This window comes from Ovis canadensis, chromosome 1, assembly GCF_042477335.2.
Source record: "Ovis canadensis isolate MfBH-ARS-UI-01 breed Bighorn chromosome 1, ARS-UI_OviCan_v2, whole genome shotgun sequence".
NCBI classification, from domain to species: Eukaryota; Metazoa; Chordata; class Mammalia; order Artiodactyla; family Bovidae; genus Ovis; species Ovis canadensis.
In genome coordinates, this window is record NC_091245.1 from 27,228,406 (window position 1) to 27,242,963 (window position 14,558).

The 14,558-nt window shown below is 40.6% G+C and overlaps 1 protein-coding gene across 1 annotated transcript in view; it reads left to right on the forward strand.

Annotated features, from left to right (window-relative positions):
• Positions 1 to 4,519: 4,519 nt before the first annotated feature.
• The window catches only part of SCP2 (sterol carrier protein 2), a 981,293-nt gene continuing 971,254 nt past the window's right edge, over positions 4,520 to 14,558 (forward strand). Inside the window, exon 1 of the mRNA XM_069591914.1 lies at positions 4,520 to 4,722. The gene's annotated coding sequence lies outside the window, so the exon portion shown is untranslated. The remainder of the gene's footprint in view (positions 4,723 to 14,558) is intronic.

Here is a 14,558-nt window from a genome sequence, read left to right on the forward strand (position 1 = left end):
TTCTTACACTGAGAATTTGGCCTTCTGAAATTCTCTCTTTCTTAAAATTCTGACTGATAATTAATTAATTACCTGATCACTGACTGCAAGAGATGAGGGTCTCTTTAAAAGCTAACAGTGAGGGCCTTTGCTTTAAATTGTTGGTTAATAGATCTTAGGTCATTTTATTTTATCAGTCTTTCATCAGACTCTTAGCAACAGTCACCCACTTCCACAATCCTTATATTGCTATTTCTCATATATTTGTTAAATGTCTTAGACATTGCTCCACCTAGACTGAGCATCCCCTTCCTTCCGCTTGTGCATGCTGTTGCTTCAGTTGTGTCCAACTCTTTGCAACCCCAAGGACTGTAGCCCAGCAGGCTCCTCTGTACGTGGGATTCTCTAGGCAAGAATACTGGAGTGGGTTGCCATGCCCTCCCCCTGCCATGCTCTCCTTCTTGACCCAGGGGTGGAACCCGTGGCTCTTCCATCTCCTGCACTGGCAGGTGGGTTCTTTACCACTAGCGCCACCTGGGAAGCCTTCCTTCCTCCTATATTCCATCCCAATTGACTACAGATAAAAATCTTTGCTGGGAAAGATTGAAAGCAGGAGGAGAAGAGAACAACAGAGGATGCAGTAGTTGGATGTCATCAGTGACTCAATGGACGTGACTTTGAGTAAGCTCTGGGAGCTGGTGGTGGACAGGGAAGCCTGGCATGCTGCAGTCCATGGGGTCACAAAGAGTTGGACACGACTGAGTGACTGAACTGAACTGATGCCAGGAAATCTCATATTCCATCTATCACATTGCCATCCAGTCCTTGTGTCATCCAACTTCAGAATCAACATCCATCCCTAGAATCTCCTTTCTAGGACTACTCTTGACTCCAAATGTCTTAGGTTAGGTTCTCTAGCAGCAGAACATGAGGGCTCTGCTTTTAGGAAAAGAGAGATAGAGCAGCATAGGAGAGGGAAGAAAAACTAAAGAAGGATGTGGATTCAAAGACTGGTATTGTTCTAATTCCACCGAGAAACTCTGAAATAAGAACTGTGCCCCATTAGTCTTTTGAGGCAAAGGATTATGTCAGTCATTGACAGTTCTTCTCCCCACTTCCTTTACTGCCAAAAGAGATGGCTCCTCCTTGCTTGAGAACAAGTTCCAGAAAGGGAACAACCATGAGTTATTGTCAGCCACCACTGGCAGGAGCTGGAGGATGGATGCATCAACTAGTAAAAAAGGATTTGAGTTGGTACTAACAGCATCCCTCATAAAAATATATGTATTTTCCTTAAGCTATGGAGACCTACATATATGTAGCACTCATATTATCTTCAAATAATAATAATACATGTTTACAGTCCCTTATCTACAAGTCCAAAACCTCAACTAAATTCAAGACAGTTTGAGAGAAAAGTATATTTTTAATAAACTTGGTGCAAATGCTGCAGAAATATAAAAGTGTTGGATTATAGGGTACTGCCTCAGATTCAGCTGGAGTGTTACTTGTAAGACATATGTCCCATATTACATTTCTTTATCCCAAAATACTAATTCTGGGGAAAAAAAGCTGGCTCCTGAGCACTTTACATATGAAATTATGGACCTGTAGCTACCATTTGTCAAGGTATTAGCATTACATCTGTCAAAAGTAATCCTTAACAACCCTGAAATGGAGATTTCCCCATTTTTCAGATGAGGGATCAGAGGCACAGAAAGGTTAACTCACTCATTCAAGGTCACAAGCTAGCAAATGGAAAATTCAGATCTGTGAGACTTTAAAGTCTGCTCCTTCCCAGTACACCATGGCATCTGCTAGTGGCATCATCTCTATGTAATATTAGCTGTCAGTAATCTGTGACGTTTTGCAAAGAGCACTGTGAGTTCTAGCAGTTCTACTACCTGAACATATTTCCTTAGATTTGATGATTTTAATGGTCTTTTCTCCCCCTAGGGATTCTGTGTGAATCCCTGCGCACTGACATAGGTGAATTTCTATCATTGCTGTTTAACATTTATGGAGAGTTCTGTGCTTTAGCTTTGCACCAAAATGATTGTTTTCTATTTTACTTACTAGCATTTATTCCTCTGACAGAATAATTTGCACAGGATTAGAAAAGGACTGCTTATAAATAACATCATTGTTGTCGTTGTTCAGTCGCTCAGTCATGTCCGACGACCCTTTGCGACCCCATGGACTGCAGCACGCCAGGCTTCCCTGTCCTTCACCATTTCCCAGAGCTTGGTCAAACTCATGTCCATCGAGTCTGTGATGCCATCCAACCATCTCATCCTCTGTCATCCCCTTCTCCTCCTGCCTTCAAATCTTTCCCAACATCAGGGTCTTTACTAATGAGTTGGCTCTTGGCATCAGGTGGCCAAAGTATTGGAGCTTCAGCTTCAGAACCAGTCCTTCCAATGAATATTCAGGATTCATCTCCTTTAGGATTGACTGGTTTGATCTCCTTGCAGTCCAAGGGACTCTCAAGAGTCTCAACACCACGGTTCAAAAGCATAAATTCTGCACTCAGCCTTCTTTTTGGTACATCACGGTCAGGTGAAAGGAAAACTGGTTTGGGAGTCAGATATAAATTTAAATCTAGTTTTTGCTACTTCATTCATTCACTCGAGCTTCAGGCTTCTATTTTGACTGTCAGGCTTCTATTATGACTGAATACTGTAAGGTGGATTTTTTCCAAAATATGTACCAAGCAATATAAGAAATCAAAGTTCCCTTATGTAGATAAGAAAAAATGTTTGTGAAAGTGTAATTTTTTTTCTTTCACAAAATGAGTATAAGAACATTCATATCTTGTATATCCTTTGTGGACTGACTGATCACCAAGTTCAGGATATCTTGATGGTGACTGTATCCAGGGAGCCAGAATCTAGGCCAATGGTTAATTTCCCAATGCTCATTTTATATAATTAACTCTTACAGTGATGTTGGGCTATCTGTCCCACACACAGCTCCTTGAGCAAGTGGGACAGCAAATAGGACAGAGATGGCTTCCTTAGGCTCTGTGGTATCTGCCGGAGGCAAGTTTTTCCTACACCAGGGGCCACCCAGCCCTGACATTCATAAAGGTTACAAGAGTATTTTTACCTTGCCACCTGTATTATTTTATCTTTTTTTTTTACATTCTTGGAGGATTGTTTATTTTTTTAATCTATGTGTTTTTAACTAAAAGATAATTACATTACAATGAATGTTGCATTGGTTTCTGCCATACATCAACATGAATCTGTCATAGTATTTTACCTTTTATCTTACTTTTTTTTCCCCCTCAGAGGCTTGAGATATATTTTGGGCAATAACGAAGAACAATGAAACTGATTTGGCAATTGGCTTGAGATTCATTTCCTTAACCTTATTGCCTGGGTGGTGCTAGTGGTAAAGAACCTGCCTGCCAATGCAGGAGACATAAGAGACCCAGGCTCCGTCCCTGAGTTGGGAAGATCCCCTTGAGGAGTGCATGGCAGCCCACTCCAGTATTCTTGCCTGGAAAATCCCATAGACAGAGGAGCCTTGTAGGCCACAGTCCACAGGGTGGCAAAGAGCCAGACACGACGAAAGTGACTTAGCGCCCACGCACAATAAAATACGTAGAGCCGAAACCCAAGGCAGGGCTTGTGGTTGAGTGGTTAAGATTACACGCTCCCAGTGCAGGGGGCCAGGCTTTGACTCCTGGTCAGGAAATTAGATCCCACATGTTGCTCCTAAAAGACTCTGCATACTACTAGGACTTTCCAGATGGCCTTAGTGGTAAAGAACCTGCCTGTCAATGAAGGAGACATAAGAGACTCGGGTTCGATTCCTAGGTCGGGAAGATCCCCCGGAGGAGGGCATGGAAATCCGCTCCAGTATTTTTGCCTGGAGAATCTAATGGACAGAGGAGTCTGGTGGGCTGCAGTCCATAGGGTCACAAAGAGTTGGACACAATTGAAGCGACTTAGCACTCACGCACCCTGCTACTAAAGAGCCCATATGCCACAACTAAGACCCAGCACAGCCAATAAATTCAAACAAAACACCCCCAAGGCATGAGAATGTGAAGTGTTCCACAGCTTTGGTTGTGTTCTGTTCCCCAAGACATCATCCCATCATGATCTGTAATTTATTAAACTACATAATCACTTTTTATATCACAGATGAGCTTGTTCAATGGATTAGAAGAACTTAATTTCGGCTACTTTCAACTCAAGTTTGCATATACTGGTCTCCAAGTGTAGTGGGAATTCCTAATAATGTGCTTTCACAGCCTTGAGCAATTTCACAAAAATAGCACTTGGAAAAACAGTACAAGTTAAGAAACTATGTAATGATTATTCTTCATGTTTTTCTTAGAATAATGATCTTGTTACAAACCCCAAGGCCAGACCCCAGAAGGGATTATGATGGGAATCATGAAAGCATGGACTTTGGAACGCCGGGTCAGGTATGAACACTGCCTTTGTACTTGCTGATTGTTCCCAAGATTTTCCCAGAAAGGAATGGCCTGGGGTAAAAACAAGGAGAGCAGGACTATGTCAGTGTAGTGTCTTGGGAAAGAAAGATCAAAGAAAGTTTTGTAGTCTGCAATTAGAAATAAAAGCTGGACTCAGAGAGGACTCTGCACCTCAGTCCAATAGAGACTGCGGGTACCCTGACCCATTGCACCAGATTTTGAGTTCTGTTTCCATACTCGTCGCTCACTCCCGGACCTTTAAGGCAACATCCAGGTATTGTTTTAAAGGCAAAGTGGGAAATGGCACTAATAGCCCATCTGCACACACACCCTCATCCACCCTGACTCCAGTTTTTCTCCTTAATTCTATATAGAACACTTTTTAAGAGCTAGGCATTCTCCCCCTCTGGATGGCTGTGTTGGTTGGAGTCCCCCTGGAAGCAAGACAGAGATAAAATGCAATAAATCTATTGGGGGTAACATCTGTGGAAGATAAGCAGAGGACCAGGAGTAGAAAGTGACTGAGGGTCAGACCTTTACAATGTTTCTTTCCTCTCTGAGTCATTTTCCTTCCAAAATAAAATTCAGCCAACATCTGGATTTAAATATGCTAATCATGACCTCCAGCATTAAAGAGGCGCACACTCACTATGTTTAAGTGAGTAAATCCCCTTTTCCAAGGCGGTTATTAGTGTGGGTCCTCAAAGAATCCAAGATGGGATTATCATACACAAGATTTATTAGGGGGGGATTCCTCTGTGAAAGAGAACAGGCAGAGAACTGGGACAGGCTGGGATTGCTGTCAGACTACCATATAAATCTGACCCTAAGTGAAAGAGAGAAGAAAAGACACCCCCCAGACTTCGTTACAATTAGAGGAAGGTTTGGCAAAGCCATATGGAATCCCCAAGCCAAAATCAGTGATCAGAGGAGTCCTATGTCTTCCAGATACAGACCTGCCTTAGTATTCTGCCATACTCAGTAATTGGGTCAGCCCTTGGAAGGCATACAGTACAAATGTGGCAATGGATTTCACAATTCAGCAACCAGAGTCTTGGTCAAATACCCTCCCTGGTTGGAATTCTCCGAGTCACATTCTCATGGCTACCACCTGAATAAATCATTAAAATATTTTGTAATGCATACATACAAGGGTAGCCATCAGCTTTACTTTTTAAAAGTCATCATCTAGGGTGAAATTGGATAGCTTTTCACCAATCATTCTATTTAATTCCAACAACAACTTTGAGATAGATACTAATATTATCTTTATCAAGGAGGAAATTATGGATCAGCAAGATTGGAGAACTTGTCCAAGATTCCAAGGTTTGCAAGTGTCCTGGCTGGAATTTAAGCACAAATAGATTTGTCTAACTCTAAAGCCAGTGTGACAGGCATTGTGTTTGGGCATGAGTTAGTGAACAAGATAAAAGTCAACCTTCAGAGAGTTTACAGTGCCGATAATCCTTCTCTGCTCCCTAGTCTTCATAGCTGTAATTTATTGATTATTTCTCTGTGCTAGTCACTATGCTCAGTGCCCTACAGACATTAGCTTCCTTAGTCCTCAACACACTTCCTGTTGAATGAAGTTTAGAAAAATCATAGCTATAAACTATAGCTAATATTTATTGAGCTCTCACAATAACCTTATGTAGTAGGTGCTCTTTTTATTTTCATTTTACAGATGAGAAAGCTGAATTAAAGCACCATTTGTTTAATAGCTTTCCCAAGGTAGAGTGGTGGAGTCAAACCCAGGTACTCTGGTCTCAGAGCTTGTTTACTTAACTACTATGCTAAACTGCTCAATGACAGGAAAGCTGGATTTGTACCTCTAGTCTGTTTGACTGACTCCAAATTATTTTCTGCCCCAATGATACATTGTTCCGCTACTTAATTGTTCCTCATTCACTTATACTTTTTTTTTTCTTTTGGATCATGCACTTTCTCAACACACTCACTGAGTACCTACTCATATGCTACATGCTGCGGCTGCTGCTTGTGTGCTCAGTCATGTTGGACCCTTTGCAACCCAATGGACTGTAGCCCGCCAGGCTCCTCTGTCCATGGGATTCTCCAGGCAAGAATACTGGAGTGGGTTGCCATTTACTCCTCCAGGGGATCTTCCTGACCCTGCACTGGCAGGAGGCTCCTTTACCACTGAGCCACTGAGCCACCTGGGAAGCCCCCATAAGCTACATATGTGTACTATATGTGATATACCCAAACAAAGAAGGATTATGGAGCCATAAAAAAAAAGTAAGGAAGGGACTTTTCTAGTGGTTCAGTGGCTAAGACTCCACACTCCAAATCCAGGGGTCCCGAGTTTGATCCCTGGTCAAGGAACTAGATCAGATCCTACATGCCACAACTAAGGATCCTGCACGATGCAGTGAAGATCCTATATGCTGCAACTGAGACCTGGCATAGCCAAGTAACTTAAACAAATAAATAAAATTTTGTTTTAAAAAAGAACAAGAGCTTATTATGATACAGCATAATCTCCGGGATATATTGTTAAGTGAAAAAAAGCAAAGTACAGAAGAGTACTGTTGGCCCTCCCCAATCTTATAAGAAGGAAGGGAACTATGAAACAAATGGTCTGAACTCTTAAAAAATGTGTGTCATGAGTGACCCCCCCAAAAATTAAGAGGTAAATATGAAAAGACAATAAAGAGACTTGAGAAACTAAATGCAACTTGTCATTCCCCAGTAGGTTCCTGGATCTGGGGTGAGAAGAGCTATAAAGTGTTAAGTCCTGAACTATACAGGGTCTGAGGTATTTCCCCACTTTCAGTTTTATACACACACACACACACACACATACACAGAGGAACATGATACCTCTGGATCTGGATCAGAAATAGAACTGTTTTTACTGACATAACAATCTTAGCACCAGTTTTCTATGTCCAATTTTCCCATGGGGTGACAGAAAGAGAGCCTGATGTAATCTGTACATACAGTGCAGTTTGTACTATGTAAGAAAGACTCCAAATTTATGAATCCTAGAGCTTATCTAGCATGGCCTTCACAGCTGCCCATCCTTCCCTCCAGAAGTGAAGAGAGATCTTTGCTCTGGAATGCAATAAATCCTATTTAGGGAGAGGTTGGAGTGATCACTACCTTTCTGGACAAAAGAGCTATGGGGAGAGAGAAAACTTTAATTCTCCAGAAGTCTCTGTCTCCAGGATTGCTATTCAGTCATCTTTTAACCCAGGTTGCCAGAATTTGTTTTCTCAGCCCTAACCATGCAGAAATGTGAAAATATTTGTGGAGAGGTTGTTTCTTGACCTAAGGGATTTAGTGGGGCAAGGAGTGAAATCTGCACTTGAACTATATATTAGACAAAAATTTGGAATGAATGTCAAATTTCCTGAAATTGATGATTGTATTATGATCTATTTTAACATTTCCTTTTTCTTAGGAGTAAAGGGTCATGATGTCTGCAACTTCCACACAGTTAAAAATTTTTTTCAAAGCAATAAGTCAAAATGTTGATTATTAAACCTAGGAAGTTGAGTTCACGGATATTTATTTAAACTTTCTGTATGTATGAGTTTTTCCACAAAAAGGGGTCTGGAGGAAAAGACATAATTTCTATTCTCAAGGAGCTCACAGATTAAAGGAGAGGATCAGTAAATGTAAGTAAATTTGATGGGTGAAAACCCAATCTTTCTTTCTATGCTTATGTTGCTATTTATCTTTCTTCCCAGCTGAATTTTTGTAAGGTATATGTAAGCAGAGACATCTTTCCTACACTAGTCTAATTAGTATTCAGTTAGGCTCTAAGCCTGTTCAATATATTTCTGTTGAGTGAATCTTTCCTATTAACAACACTTCAGTGCTTCACCATAACCTAGAGGCAATTAGCCTGGCATTACAAATCCTTTACTCAGCCTCATCAACGACTAGGTCTTTTAAAATATTGTTCTCTCTCATGCTTCCATAATTTTATAATTTTTGCTTCTTCTTCTGAAATGCTCTTTCCCTTCTCTGATTGTCAGATGCATCCTACTATTATTCAGGACTTAGCTGAAATGCCATTTACTCTGTGTTTTCATAACATTTTGTATGTGACTCTCAGCATATCATCACTATCATCATCATCATTATACATCCCCCATGCCTCTTTACACACACGCACAATTATGGATATTCTGTATCCTTAACCCCTGAGGAAGGTATCATTATCTTCTTTGTATAGAAGAGACTAGTTCAAAGATATAAAGGTGTTTGCTTAGTTGCATAGCTACTAAGTTAATGAGCCTGCTTTCCAAACCCAGGTGTGTCTAATGCCAAAGCTATTATAATTGTTTTTTCCACGTAATTTCCTCAGAGGAAACTACTTGTGATTTCTTTTTATTTCCCCAGGGCTTACAATGTAACTGGTGAGTAGTAAACACTCCATAATATATCTTTGTGGAAAATTGTTGGTGCACACCATGTCAGATACTACTTCCATAAGCTTTTAGTATTTTCCCACCTAAATACCCTACCTCCCCTCTGCCTATGTAAATTCTATCTATCTGTTGAAATGCCTACTCTGTGGATCCTCCAATTGTTGCAGCCTACACGTAGCTCTTTCCCCCATTTCAATAATGCCAGCCTACACATTTTTGTCCTGGATTACTTTCTACCCTGCACTGGGCTTGTATTGTCTTATTCATGGCTAGCTTCTCAGGACAAGGACAGAATCTTCTCTTTGGAATGCCTCAGAGCACATAACACAGGTCTGATCACTAGGCTCTTTTCTTAGAAGACTTCTTTCATCTACAGCCAAATAGCCTTCAGTAACATTGGGAGGTTACATTCAGTTCTACACATATTTGAAAGTGGCAGTTGAACTCCTACTCTCTGAATAAGATCCTTCCCTCATTAGATAGGAAACTGATTTCTGTGGAGGCACAATCTTGTTATTAACATAGGATAAGGATTGAAAACTAACTATATGGAATCCACCATCAAGTTCTACTTTAATTCCAGAATCCTTCAGTTGCACTCTAGATTGTTCCACTGAAATCCCCAAGTTCTATTTTGTGAACTCCAAATTCTAACACTGGACTTCTAGGCCTACACTGAGCATATCTGATTCTACTAATGCAAACCATACTCTACTATCATTCCATAAAATTAATCTATCAAACTATAGATTCTACTCTGGGAACCCAGTTTATGTTTAGAATTCCAGGTTGTATTCTGTGAGTCCTACGTTCTCCCCCTGGGTAAACAGATCCCAGTATTAAATAAAGCCTAAGATTCTGCTTTTGGAATTATAGCATCTATTTTGGCAATACTAGATTCTATTCCCTAGATTCTAGATTAAAATATTCCAGTAACCCCAGAATCTCTTGTCAAGGCCCAAGAGTCTAACATTAGAATTCCAGATTCTATTCTTTGAATCACATATCCTACTTTTGGAACGTGATTTTGTACTCTCTGAACTCAAGATCCTTTTAAAATAGATCTGTTTATTTATTTTTACTTTTTGGCTGTGGTGGGCCATCATTTGCTGCATGCGGGCTTTGTCTGGTTGCAGAGAGCAAGGGCTCCTCTCTGTCTGCAGAGCACGGCTTCTCACTGTGGCGGCTTCTCTTGTTGCAGAGCACGGGCTCTAGGTGCACGGGCTCAGTAGCTCCCGCACACGGCTCCATAGCCGTAGTGCACGGGCTTATCAGTGCTATGACACGTGGAATCTTCCCAGACCAGGGAGCCAACCTGCGTCCCTTGCCTTACAAGGCACGTCTTTAACCTATGGACCACCAGGGAAGCCCTGAACTCAAGATCTTAATATTGGACTTTACATTCTACTACTTCAACTTAAGATTTCATTATTTGAATCTCAATTTTGAACCTTGGAACTCAAGGATCCACTAATTCTGGATTCTGCCATTAAAACCCTAGGTCTTTGTCTCCACAGAAAAATTCAAACGTTAAAACTCAAGGTTCTACTCTCAGAAACTAAAATTACACTATATAAACTTTACTTACAGAATAGATTACATTATCAGGATTAAACCTGAAGGTTCAGAGCTGAGTCTGAAATTCTGGTTGTAAAATTTTGAACTCCAATTATTGAGATTAAATTGAGGTCTTCATTTGGAGCTCTAAATTCAGGATGAAATCATTTCTGTTTTATTCAGTTTTTATTACATGAGTCCCTTAGTCTACCATTGGACATAAAAATCACTCAAGATGCTGCTATTGGCATAATTTCTATTAGTTAAACCTCAGGTTTTACTAATAGAATTTAAAGTTCCTCCAAACTCTAGAATCTAGAGGTACTTCTCATAGTACTTAAAAGCATGAGCTCTGGAGGCATAGTTGCTTATGGTCAGATACTATCTCTGTTCTTCCCAGGTGTGACCTTTGGAAAATTATTTAACCTCTCTATGCCTCAGTTTCCTCATTAGTAAAGTAGGGATGATAATAATAGTACTCACCTGACAGGTTTTTTGTGAGCATTTATATGTAATAACAACAACAGCAACAACAATAATAATACAGGTAAAGGACTTAGAACAATGCTGGGCACATGTGTCTGCGTGCTGCTCAGTCGTGTCTGACTAATTGCGACCCTGGGCTCTGCTGTCCATGGGATTTTCCAGGCAAGAATACTGGAGTGGGTTGCCATTTCCTTCTCCAGGGGATCTTCTCGACCCAGGGATGGAACCCACACCTCTTGTGTCTCCTGCCTTGGCAGGCGGCTTCTCTACCAGCTGCACTACCCAGGAAGCCCAATAATGACAATTACAATGATCATACAGATAAAGGACTTAGAATAATGCTTGGCACATAGTAAGCACTTAATTAGCATTAGCCATTAGCATTATTACTACTGAAGGCTGATTCTAATGCTAATCTAATATGCTAGATTTCAATTTTGGAATTTCATAATTCAATATTATACCTTAGGTTCCACCGTGACAACTCAAGACTCTCTCTATTGGAATGTAACATGTGCTCTCTGAACCCCGTATTCTGTGCTTGGATTTCAGGCTAAGCATTCAAACTTCAATACTGTATGATTGGAACTTAAAGCTCCAATCTCAAAGCCCAAGGTTCTAGTAATATTGTAAATTCCATATTCTATTCTTGTAACCCCACATTCAAGTTAGGAACCATTGGTTTCTTTCTCTGAAATTGAAATTCCGCTATGGGACCTCTAGATTTTACTCTCATAACTGGAGTTTTGTTTTATTTTTTTCCAGAGATTTTACTATTAGAACTCCAGGCTCCAGATTCAAAGTCTGAGACTCGAGTACTGAATTCCTGTACCTACTATTGAAACTTCAGGTTCTAGTCTCTGAACCTGGGCATTCTACAGTTAGAACTCAGCTGCTACTTGGAACCCCAAAATTCTACTACTGGAAGAATAGGGTTTATTCTCTGAACTTGAATCCTACAATTAGATTCCAAAATCACAATCAGAAATTCTACTTCTGGGGAATTCCCTGGTGGTCCAGTGGTTAGGACTCAATACATTCACAGTGGTGTCCTGGGTTCAACCCCTGGTCAGGGAACTAAAATTCTGCAAGCTGTGTGTAGTGCAGCTGGAAAGAAAAAAAAAAAATTCTACTCTGGAATTTCAATAATAGCAACCTTGGATTCTATACTAGAACACAAGTTCTAATTTGCAAATTTTATACTTTATTTTTAACCTTTCAGTTCTATCAAAGTCTGAGATTCTAATACTGAATGCCAGGTACCAAATCTGGAATTTCAGATTTTACTATTTTACTCCAGATTTCATTCTTATGACCCCAGATTTGACTCTTGGTTTTCTAGCTTCTCTCTAGAGGATGCCATCAAATGTTTCTTGAGAATTTTCCAGGCATTCTTACTTGACTCTACACTGTCCTGAACTGTACTGTCAAATTAGAATTCCTGGGATAACAAATCCCCTGATGAATAGAGGCCTTTGGCAATGGCTACCACAACAGAGAACCAGGTTAACCTATGGCAAAATTAAGTTAATGACACTTCCTATAATTCCTCTTCCTTCCCCTATCTGCCATCTCATCTTTGCGGCTCTTCTTCAGGTCAAAAACTAACATCACGGCATCTGGTCTCATCACTTCATGACAAATAGATGGGGAAACAAAGGAAACAGTGTCAGACTATTTTCTTGGGCTCCAAAATCACTGCAGAGGGTGATTACAGCCATAAAATTAAAAGATGCTTGCTCCTTGGAAGAAAGCTATGACAAACCTAGACAGCATATTAAAAAGCAGAGACATTGCTTTGCTAACTAAGGTCCATCTAGTCAAAGCTATGGTTTTTCCAGTGGTCATGTATGGATGTGAGAATTTTACCATAAAGAAAGCTGAGCACTGAAAAATTGATGCTTTTGAACTGTGGTGTTGGAGAAGACTCTTGAGAGTCCCTTGAACTGCAAGGAGATCAAACCAGTCAATCCTAAAGGAAATCAACCCTGAATATTCATTGGAAGAACTGATTCTGAAGCTGAAGCTCCAATGCTTTGGCCACTTGATGTGAAGAGCTGACTTATTAGAAAAGACCCTGATGCTGGGAAAGATTGAAGGCAGGAGGAAAAGGGGACCTCAGAGGATGAGATGGTTGGATGGCATCACTGACTCAATGGACATGAGTTTGAGCAAGCTCTGGGAATTGGTGATGGTCAGGGAAGACTGGCATGCTGCAGTCCATGGGGTCTCGAAGAGTCATCAGACACGACTGAGCAACTGAACTGAACTTCAGGTCCCCATTGCCCTGTGCACACTCACTGCATCCATCCAACCCACTTAGGTCAAGTGGTTTTGAAATACATTCGTGTTTTAAACTTTTTACACTGAAGTGCAAATGAATTAAAGTATTTAATACATTCCCCCATCCCTACCTCCATTTAAATATTTAAAATTTAAAATCTCAACCAAAGAGATGAAGCTCTGAAAGTAACACTACACACATTTTCAAAAAAAGAGGGAGGTAATTTGTAAAGAAAATCACAGTCTCTGGTGGACCCTTGAAATCAACTTACCTAATTGATTGACTGGTCTTTTCAGGTGCTAGAGGTAAAGAATCCTCCTGCCAATGTAGGAGACAAGTGGCAGCCCACTCCAGTATTCTTACCTGGAAAATTCCGTGGACAGAGAAGCCTGGCAGGCTATAGTCCATGGGGCCACAAAGAGTCAGACACAACTTAGAGACTGAACAATTGATTGATAATGAAAAGATTCTGGGATTTGGGAAAGCTCCCTTATTTCCCACTTCATTTGTAAAGTGGGAATTAAAAATTCATGTAGACAATATACATTAAAAAAGTGTTTTATGAACATTACCCAAGTATTAGTTGCTGTTGTCCCTTTTGTAAAGAACACGTCCTTGACTGCTTTGATCATGACTACTGTGCCACCTGTTGGACATAGCTTGAATTACACCACTGTTTTTCTAAGTGTCACTCAACAATCACTCTCGATTTTCTTTGGTACATTAGAAGATCCTTAAAATTAAAAATATATATATATTCCCTTGATTGGGATGAATTTATAATAAGTTATTTAAGATTAATGAGTTTAAAAAAAGATTAATGAGTTCAACAAATATCTACTGAACTTTTATCAAGTGGATAGGCCCAAGGACACAAAGAGGGAGAAGTCTTAATGCCTACCACCAAGGGAATGAGAGATATGTCAGTGTGTTAGGGAAGACATCACAAAGTAGGTGATCTCCTACCTACTCTGTTCCAGGGAACTGAATCATGGGAACTAAGAAGTGCTGATCCCATAAGAGCAGAACTAGTAAGCCCCTCAGGAGTTATGTCCAGTATTCTCACTATGCAGATAAGGAAACAGGCCCAAGAGAAGCAGTGATTTGCCCAAGGGTCACAGTGTACTCCAGTACTCTTGCCTGGAAAATCCCATAGACGGAGGAGCCTGGTGGGCTGCAGTCCATGGGGTCGCTAAGAGTCGGACACGACTGAGCAACTTCACCTTCACTTTTCACTTTCATGCATTGGAGAAGGAAATGGCAACCCACTCCAGTGTTCTCGCCTGGAGAATCCCAGGGACAGGGGAGCCTGGTGGGCTGCCGTCTATGGGGTCACACAGAGTTGGACATGACTGAAGCGACTTAGCTTCAGCACAGTGTATTAAAAAGCAGAGACATCACT